This window comes from Lepisosteus oculatus, chromosome 21, assembly GCF_040954835.1.
Source record: "Lepisosteus oculatus isolate fLepOcu1 chromosome 21, fLepOcu1.hap2, whole genome shotgun sequence".
Taxonomy (NCBI): Eukaryota; Metazoa; Chordata; class Actinopteri; order Semionotiformes; family Lepisosteidae; genus Lepisosteus; species Lepisosteus oculatus.
Genome location: NC_090716.1, coordinates 16,005,332 through 16,014,884, shown reverse-complemented (window position 1 = coordinate 16,014,884; position 9,553 = coordinate 16,005,332). Strand labels below are relative to the sequence as shown.

The following is a 9,553-nucleotide window of genomic DNA, read 5'->3' as shown; positions in this document are numbered from 1 at the left end:
CTTTGAGTCCAGAGTGAGTGTCACAGTGCCATCAGAAATAACCACAGTTTTCTTCTGCATTCAATGAAGATTTGAAGCTTCATTAGACATAAAGTCAACTTTATTTTAAATTAGCAGAAAAAATACTAGGAAGACAGCCTCCTCAGATGAGGAGTGTTGACTGGATTTGGATGATCTGTGGTCATGACTGTGAATCACAGTGGTTTTCAATAGTGAACAACACACTCTGGACTTTCTCAAACTGAGTGATTCAGAGTCATGTGGTCTTTATTCTGCAGTATTATGTTATGATGGCATTCTGTCTTGTAGGCCTCGGAAATGTTTCACCTGCAAGACGACCAGTTACTTACAGTGTGCATTTGGTCCCTGCCTAGGAGGACCTTAGTTTACTGTGTATGTAGCTGCATTAAAGAAATACGAGTGTAGACGAGCATTTAGAATGATGGGAATGATGTTTCACTTCATAATATGCCCTTCATTTTGAATGGATAAAAAAATACATTTTTAATTGCATATAAAAATGTCTCCGAAGCAGATTTGTCCTGAATGCTGTTTAAAGAATACATTAAAACGTAAATATAGAATATAGTGTGCACTGAAGATGGGATAATACAATTTTTCATCCTCTGTGATATGCATTAGAAAGCTGGAAGGTGAAGGCCAAAAACAAGTGACATCCTGTATGTGCTCTGAGAATCAGCTCCTATAGCAAAACAGTAATTGGTTCAGTAGCGATTCAAGATCTTAATCCTACAGGATCATTTAAATGAGATAAGCAGACAAAAGAGTAAAAGTCTCACACGATGGCCAGTACGGCTTGGAGTTCTTTTCCATTTTAGAGGAGCAAGTATCAGTTCCAACCAGAGAAATACCAAAGCCAAAAGGCAGGATTTACTTGGAAAAGAAGATGTTTTGGTTCATTATCTGTTGCATTAAGTGAATAATTGTGAACACCGTGTACTGGCGTGAGGTCTGTACACGTTGGATTTCTTTTGGATGAAGAATGCTCTGCAATGCGTCAACGGGAGCACATGATCACCTTACTGAGAACTGGTTAGCAGTCGCAGTCTGCTCTGATATCTATTTTTAAATGTTTGTACGACACCTGATATTATACTTAAACTCGATCCTGGCATGCACACAAATACACTACTGTCTTCTTAGATACTCCATGAGGGACATCCTGGGGGAACCCCAAGGAGTTTTCTTGCTTGTCTCTGGCGTTGAGGGTTTTGAGTCATGACCGTGGTCTGCCCAGCAGATGCCAGCTCTCAGGGTGTCCCCAAGACCTGACTGCTTACTGCAGGAGGCAGTGACCATGGAGTTGTTTTGCTGCAGTGCATTCAGGGCCCTAAGTCAGCATCTACTATAAATGTGGCAATCTGGTGTGGAAAGACTGGCTCGCACAAGGGTCCTTTGCCCTATTGTATACTTGGTTTTGGGTAGACCTTGGTTTATTGTCCAGCACCTTGTAAGTCTCATTATGAAAGATGTTGATGTTGAGCACTTTATGTGCATGGACAGATGGACAGAACATCTTGTGAGGAACCCAAAGAAACCTTAATTCCATACTGCAAGGTTTTTTTGTGCTTTAGGCTTTGTGTTATTAAAGGTCATAGATTTGAATAAGAATATTTACGGCATAAATATCACCAATCGACTTTCATAGGAGATGCATCATGCCTTTTTGGACAGATGTTTTTTAACACACTGTGTTGGCATGAGAGGTGGCTCCTTGAGGAAGTCACCATCTGGGCTGAAAACCTGGGCCACCACAGAAGAAGGCAGCAGAGTAGACACCACGGAGCAAATCATCATGAACACTCTGGGTCATAACAGCTGTATGAGCCACCTGAGAGAGGTAGAGGAGCACCGTGAGAGTTTGGAAGACCTGCACAAAAGTCAGAGAGAAATTGGAGACAAGCCTGTAGGCCTCATCCATAGATGTGGGCAGGATTTTTTTAGTTATAGGAAAGAAAGAAAAGCTAAACATCACACATGCTAAACAGTTTTATCATTGTACAGGCTTCAGTTTCAGTTAGCCTTTATGGCATGTAATTCAGCTGAGGACTTCATGGGACCGGTAATGATGCTGCTAAGGCTCTCTGGGAATCTATTTTTAAAGTTACTTTCAGAACAGCCACAAATATTTTTATTAGGCAGCGGGGAATCCTTCTGCATAACAATAAGTGCCTGACATCGTTAAAAAGAGAAATACAGTGTTTATTGATTGTCAGATGGATTTCCAAATCTCATCCTTCTGTAATCTATACACTTAATTAGGTGTTGTTAGTGCCACTGTGAGGGGGGAGATGTCATGATTTAGAGACTACCAGCTTTTCCATTTAAGACATTAAATTCAATTCCTTATCCTTATATTTAGCCAATATATCTTAATATTTATCAATGTGTACTTGTACACCAAAAAATTACAATTAAATTAAATTGCAATCACTCTATGGCAGCCTAGCTTAAAATGGGGTTATATGTACTGCTGACCTGCCACTTGGGGCAGCTGTACAATCTCTGTTTCCTGTAAATAGTCACACTGGGTGTTCATAGGGCGATTTGATTAAATGAGTGGTGAAGGGTGATCTTGCACATTCCCACATAAGTGTAATTAGGCATGTGTTTCAGTACAGTGCTGTTTTCTGTATTGGAAATGCCTGACAAGGTCTACAGCAAAGTCTCCTGGACTTTATTTCAGCCCTCATGAATTTCTGTTTGTGCAGATCCTTGGGACAGCTTTGGTTGAAGATAGGGGCTGTCACATATCCTGCCACAAAAGTCTTCAACAGTTTTATATGATCTGTGTTGCTTTTGAAAGAATGTTGTGTTCTGAGGTCAATCGTTTTGATGATATACAGTACCGTAGAAATGTATGTGATTTGCTCAAGGAAGTTATGCAGTGCCTTCAATACTTTGCATCTCAGGAGTACTCCTAATCTGTGCAAGCCAGAACACAGAGGACATTCAGTACAGCTGGCGTCTCTGCTGAGAGTTCACTTGTCAAGACCGATGTGGTGCATTTATATATTTATAAATCCAGAGCTGTCTCAGTCAGAGTTACAGATGATATTTAATTTATTTTGTCCAGGGAGAAGGGGGTGGCAAGACCTTTAAATGAGAAGCTGCTCTAGGTATGCTTGACTCTGATTTCTGTTGCTACTCAATCCTCAGAAGAGGACAGAATGCCCTCATGATAAAGTTATGTAACCGGCTGTAACGCTGGGGCGTGCTGACTAATGCGTTGGAGTGGGAGTGCAGCCTGTAGCAGACACTCCTGCAGCCCTGTGCTCTGTGTTCTGAAATGTTCCTGCTCTGGCTGGGTCAGAGCCAGGACAATGGTTCCCTCTGGGACACCTGTCAGTATTGAACACATGGCCGAGCTCTGCAGTGGCAATACTGGGAAGTTTACTCTGAATTTTACTGCCAAGCATTAAATCACAAGAAACAAACTCTCCCCCAAACAGAGGTAACAGTCATTTTTTCATAGCAGTACAGTGTCCAAATTGTGTACAAAATTGGACACAAATTAGCTAATTTGCTGAACTAGAACAGTTTGAGCTGACTTTTTATAGTTTGCCAGACAGTTTGTGTTTAGTTCTGCAGGATTCCCAGAAGAAACTTTTCTGTGAGATTTTTCTCTGTCATGCTGAAGTCAAGGGCTAGTGGACAGAAAGGCTCTTGAATATACTGTTTTATTAAAATGTAAATGTACTATGCATTCTTTATCTCTGGTTTCTTCCCACGGTCCAAATATATGCTGGAAGATTAATTGGATATTGGGAAAACTGGCCCTGGTGTATTTGGCTATGTTTGTGTGTGTCTTCCCTGTGATGGACTGGTGTCCTGTCCAGGGTGTGTGAGTGTGTGTGTCTGTGTGTGCCCTGTGATGGACTGGTGACCTCCCAGCTGAACAATCATTCCTCCCATCTGTCAGTCACTGGGCACGAGTGGAAGAGTTCATTTTAGCATGTTTATTATGCTGCCATTTGTGAAATGGGATGGAATGGTAAAAAATATTTTTTCCAAACTGATATTTTTTTATCTTTTATCTTTGCTCTACTTCCATGTAAGGAGAACATACCAGCTGAAGAGAGGAGGCCAGTGATTGTAGCTCTGTGTGTTTGAAAGCTCCTACAGGTAAACTCATTACTATTGTATCAGAAAGGCTGTGGTTCCCCTGTGACCCTTTATTGGATAAAGAGGTTAGAAAATGGATGGAGGAATGGATGCATCAGATAACGTATTCAGCTGAGGGATCGGTGTACAGAAATGTTAAAAATAAGGTTTCTCTTGTCGCTACTCTCTTCGGGCAGAGAGGGCAGTTTCCAGCCCCTGGCCCCTCTGGCTCCAGCAGAGTGCTGGGTTCGGTCCTTCACCGCCCTGCGAAAGAGTTGGAGGCCTTCAAGACTGCACTCAGTCCAGGCATTCAATCACATTTTAATATTTCTAAACCATCTGAGCATAGAATGTACCAAAGAGACAAGAACAGGAGCTCTTAAATCAGCTGAGGTACTTGATATGTTAGCAATAACATTTAGTTTCTTTGCAGTGAATCTGTAAGGCTGAGCCAAGGTCAGGAGGACACCATTTCTCTCGTGAAGACCTGTTATGACAGCACCTTGCACTTCTTAAAATCCTATACTAGGCTCAACTTTCTAGCAAGAAAAGCTGGTTGAGCACAGGTGCCTCTGTTCTTTATTAACTATAGCACTGCTTGACATATTAAAAACATTACTTACTGCACTTTGCAGAAGGCATTTTAGTAACTCTACATCAGTTTTATTATGATTAATCTAATTGGCTGTTGCCTTTCTCACAAATCACTTGCAGTTCCCAGTCTCATCACGTGACATTGTATTGTCAGGATATAGATACAGTATGTTTAAAAATATGGTCAAAATGTCTAACAAATTGCAGAATAATTTGTTAGTGTCAGTGATATAGAAATCGAAGTGTAACATACATTATTCATGACCACAATAAGCTGGCACAGCTGTAAGTTCACATTGCTTATGTCATCTGGAAATCTTTTAGTTGTTCATTTAATCATCCTGACATCCCACCACCAGACTGCTACACTTAAATACTAACACAAAAAGCAGTCAGAATAGGGTAGTTGGCTTTAAATCATTGATTCTTTCCAAAATGCATACAGTAGTGTGCAAAATGTATACGAGTTTTGCTCTTTTTTCTCTTGTCAGATTTACAGCAGGTTTATGTTCTCAGGTGTTTATCTCTATAAACACCTTTGTGTAGATCCTGAATCAGTTTGTAGTGATTTTGTAAGCCTAGCACTCATGGTGATGAGCTATATACTATACTGTATGTCCTGCTGTCTGCCTGAAGGTTATATCTGGCATGAAAAACTCCTGAATAAGGCCTTGGACATCGAAACACCTACAGTACAGTACAATGTGGAGAGGAGTGTAAATGTAAAAAAAGTTAAAGCTCTCATTATTTTTAATGGAATATACTGGATGTGCCCTTCTCGCATAATGGTGTTCTTGATTATTATTTTGCACAGATAAAATCAATCTAATATGTGCAGTTATTCAAGCCAACAGTCTGCTCAGAACATTGTGTTCATGATGTGTACTCCCAGCCAGTCCAGCTGCTAGTTTACTTCTTTCAGGTTGTATGTTCATCTAAATAAAGTGGAGAGCCTACTGGGCATAAGAAAGCACAATGAGTCTGTTGTCTGACATTTTAACTGCTATTGGAAAATGGCTGGCTTTCAAAACTCAGAGAGATTGAGAGTGCCAACAGTGTAGTGTAATTAAACCCCCAACTACAGACATGGAAGGATTCCCTCGTTTCAGCCCCATGAAGTTAAACGATCAGTCCTCAGTGTAGGAATGTCGTACCAGTAGCTGTAGCAGCGAGAAGGATCCCATTCTAAAGGTTTTTTGTGTATTTGTTCCATTTCTATCCTGCGGCATTCAGCTCCAGACTTGCTCCACGATGGTTTTATACAGGGATGCTGCAGCATCCCAGACATCTTCACTAAGGCTCACCAGTCTCCTTGGAAGAGCTCCCAAAATATCTGTGTCACCCTTTGGCAGACACCCAAAGTCAATCCATCACAGGCCTTTCAATATAGCCCAACTCATATGACAAATAATACCCAACTGAAATGGAAAAGCTTTTCTTTTTGACCATACTGGTTTGATTTATTAGTATGTTATTATCCTAAAGAAAAGTATCCTTTTAACACACAGCACTTTAAATTTGTTTTTCGGCAAACATATTTTTAATTGTTATGAAGGTGTACTTCTGCTATTTAAAATGACTTTACTCGCAATCAGTCTGTGGAAGCCCAGCTTAGGACGGGGCTATATTTACAGCTGACCTGCCACTATTAGTCAGTGCAACTCTCTGTTTCTTTTAAATACTCACACTGGGTGCTAATTGGTAATCTGATTAAATTAGTGGTGGTCACATTCTCACATGGGTGTAATAAGGCATGTGTTCAGTATATTTTAAGTGTTGTTTTTTTAATTGAGAATATCTGCTAAGGTATAGAATAAAGCCTCCTGGACTTCACTTCAGCCATCAGGAGTGTATGTTGGTCCTTGGAACTGTCCTTGCTGAAAGTCTTACACTGTTCAGTGATGTGAGTTTGGGAGATTTTTATTCCAATTGAATTTTCTCTAGTGCTTGCTAGTGTGGATGAACTTACTTTGGTTAATCCTAAATGTCAAAAAATGGTTTCCAACTTCAACATACAGGGCTATATGCAACCTCTTTTCAACATCCTTTCTGATATTTCTAAGAAAATTGCTCTTACTAGTGGTTCAATTTATGATGGACTGCCATGTCCACAATGAGCATATTTTTTCCTTCCGCAGAAACCTAAAATACAACAAAATGGGCAACACCTGTATGATCTAAAACTCGGGTTTGGCACCTATTAAAACGTCAAATTGGATTTATAAAAGCTGAAAGCAAATCTCAGATTAGCCTATGATCTCAGCTGGAGCCAACACCACAAGACCCAGTGTTCCTCTAGGACCAGTACTGGGAACCACTGAAATTGTTTATTAAAATGATTTATTAGAAATTTTAGAAAAGCCAAGGCTATAGGGATTGAATGACATTAGTTTTCTGTAATAGCCTGGACCTATTGGGTAATGCTTTGATAAACCTTACCCAGTTTTAAAATTGTGCAGTAAGAGATTAAATGTGCATTTGAGTAAACTTTTCTGTGTTTTTGAAAGTACTTACTTGCATAAGCAAGCGCCCTTACATGAAGGTTGTCTTCAGGTCATGTGCTGCTAACTGGAGCAGAAGTGAGGTAATCAGATTAGCTGTACAATACTCTCCTCTCCCAATCCCAAGTGCAAATCAAATTCAAATCCCATAGAATGCAGTGATGCAGTAATTGTGTAAACCATGAGTTAAATCCAGAGACTAATCCAATTTTGCTTGAAATGTCCCATTCTGTAACAGTGCAGCATTACAATTTCTAACTGGGTTGGGGCTCATCAGCACAAATCTGTCCACATTGCCATGATGCTGTGACAGCAAGCAGTGTGTTGGCATTGTACCACATAAAAAAGAGCTGGGGAGGCAAAAATATAGTTGCCTCTGGATTAAAAGTAAATTCTTTAACCACCTTGCTGAATTCTTATTAGAAAATCTACAGACCTGTTGGTGTGTTAAGATGAGACCCAAGTATATAGTGGGAGAAGGTTACCTGCATACGGTCAAGGAGGAATAAATGAGTTGAAGAATAAAGTACACTTTTATTAGCAGCTGCCGAGTGAGATAGGGAAAGGCTGACAGTGACAGAAATGAAATCTCGATGTTCTAAATGTCCTCTGACAGTATGCAGAGGAAGTTTATATTCAAACACTTTGGGTGAATCGCAGCCTACAGAAGAGCAGTCACCATATTTTCTGTGTGCCTGTTTGTTTTCAAGAATCCATCAGATAATCTCGCTCAGTTTCCTCTAGGAATGCACAATGTAGATATTGATTGATTGGGAGCTGTGTGACCAATGATGCTTGGTTTGTTCACTTGAGGGCAGGTTCAATTTCAGTCTCAGTTGCTGAATAGTTGCCATCTGGCAGTTTAAGTCCTGTTGTTTCTTCATTATATAACTGACATCATGAGCTGGGTGGCCATTTTAGTTGTTTTAGAAGAATCACATTCTTTGAGAAGGAAGAAGGCAGAAAACAAAACATAGCTTTGAGCCCCCAATGTCTCAAATGGCTCACTTACACAGAAAAAAATGATAAAATGCAAATTAGTGACCAGCAGCTAGAGTTCTCTGAACTGCTTTCCTGGCACACAGTCATGTGACTTCTCACTATTCTCCAGAACATTGTGGGGTGGATATGCCAGGCCTTTCCTGGGAAGGTGTTGCTGACATAGTGCACAAGTACTGCGCTTAATTGGAAAAGAACCGTGAAGCTAGATGGCTGATGAATTATTGATTTCAAGTAAACTTGGGAACGTCTGAAGCAGTCTTTTCCATGGCATTTAGTTCTTCTGTTTCAGTTAGGGTTTCTGCCCGGAATCCAAGGCAAAAGTGCAGATAAAACTTGTATTTAAGAAAACTGAAAACTGATTCTGGTTGATGGTTTTGAACGATCAATCTATGAGGCAATACAACATTCTGTTGTCAGATTTTACAGAGCTATCTCAGATTATTTCTGTACAGGACACCCATAACACAGCAGCTCTTGTTCTGTTTCCCCTCCTCTTTTTAAGGGAAAAAGAAAAGCATTTTGCTCAAGTCCTGTTGATCACACTAACAGGCCATTCTGGTTAGGGCTTGGATAGAGAGACGTCCTCTCACTTTGCAAGATCCCTTGTAAACAGTTTGTTTCTCTTCTGCTGGCAGCCCCACCTGCTAGCACTCTGCATGGCTTTCAGGTCAGGCCACTCAGTCAGAAAAGCTTTCCTCCTAATGCAGCAGCACACACTTTCCTTTGGCAAGCTGCTGTATACAAACCAGCTGAGTGGAACAGGTTTACCTCTATTTCAGTTTTGATCTATCAGGAGACATCCTAAAGATGTGAGATATAAGGACTTAGAGAGGATCTTGTTTCTTGTATGAAGGCACCAACGAGATGGTGCTCTGATCATGCCTAATCCTCAGAAATCTTAATTCTGAATGAAAAATGTTAGAACTGTGAAAAACTGTGTATTTTTAAAAAATATTTTCAGGTTCTTTCTCATGGGTTTTCAATATTGCACAATGACTTATTTCTATATAGCAGAAAGTAGGTGCTACTGTAGGGAATTAAAGTATGTGATTATTAGTACAAGTTATTGTAAAAGTTATTAAACCTCTACTAGCATATTGGCAGAACGTCTTGATCTTGAAAGACATTGACATTCCAAAAGAAGTAAACAGCGTAAAAAGTGCTACAGCTGGAGGAGTTGGATGGAATGAACGTTTTAAAACTCCATTGCTAAACTTGCGAAGGAATAAAAAAGTTGTATATTCTATAGTTGCAATTACTTTCATGAGCCACTGTAGTTTATTCACTCCTTTCCGGTGATATCCTATTTTGCTGAACTGGAATAATATCTA

At 40.1% G+C, this 9,553-nt stretch overlaps 1 long non-coding RNA gene across 2 annotated transcripts in view; it reads right to left on the bottom strand.

The window, feature by feature from the left end:
- Positions 1-9,553, bottom strand: part of LOC138224455 (uncharacterized) — a 115,584-nt gene that overhangs the window by 99,866 nt on the left and 6,165 nt on the right. The window contains exon 3 of one of the 2 annotated variants that reach the window (XR_011182949.1): positions 2,203-4,389. The exons of the other annotated variant lie outside the window; for it this stretch is intronic. This is a non-coding gene — a long non-coding RNA (uncharacterized lncRNA). Of the gene's footprint in view, positions 1-2,202; positions 4,390-9,553 lie in introns of those variants that run through there. 2 annotated transcript variants of the gene reach the window in all.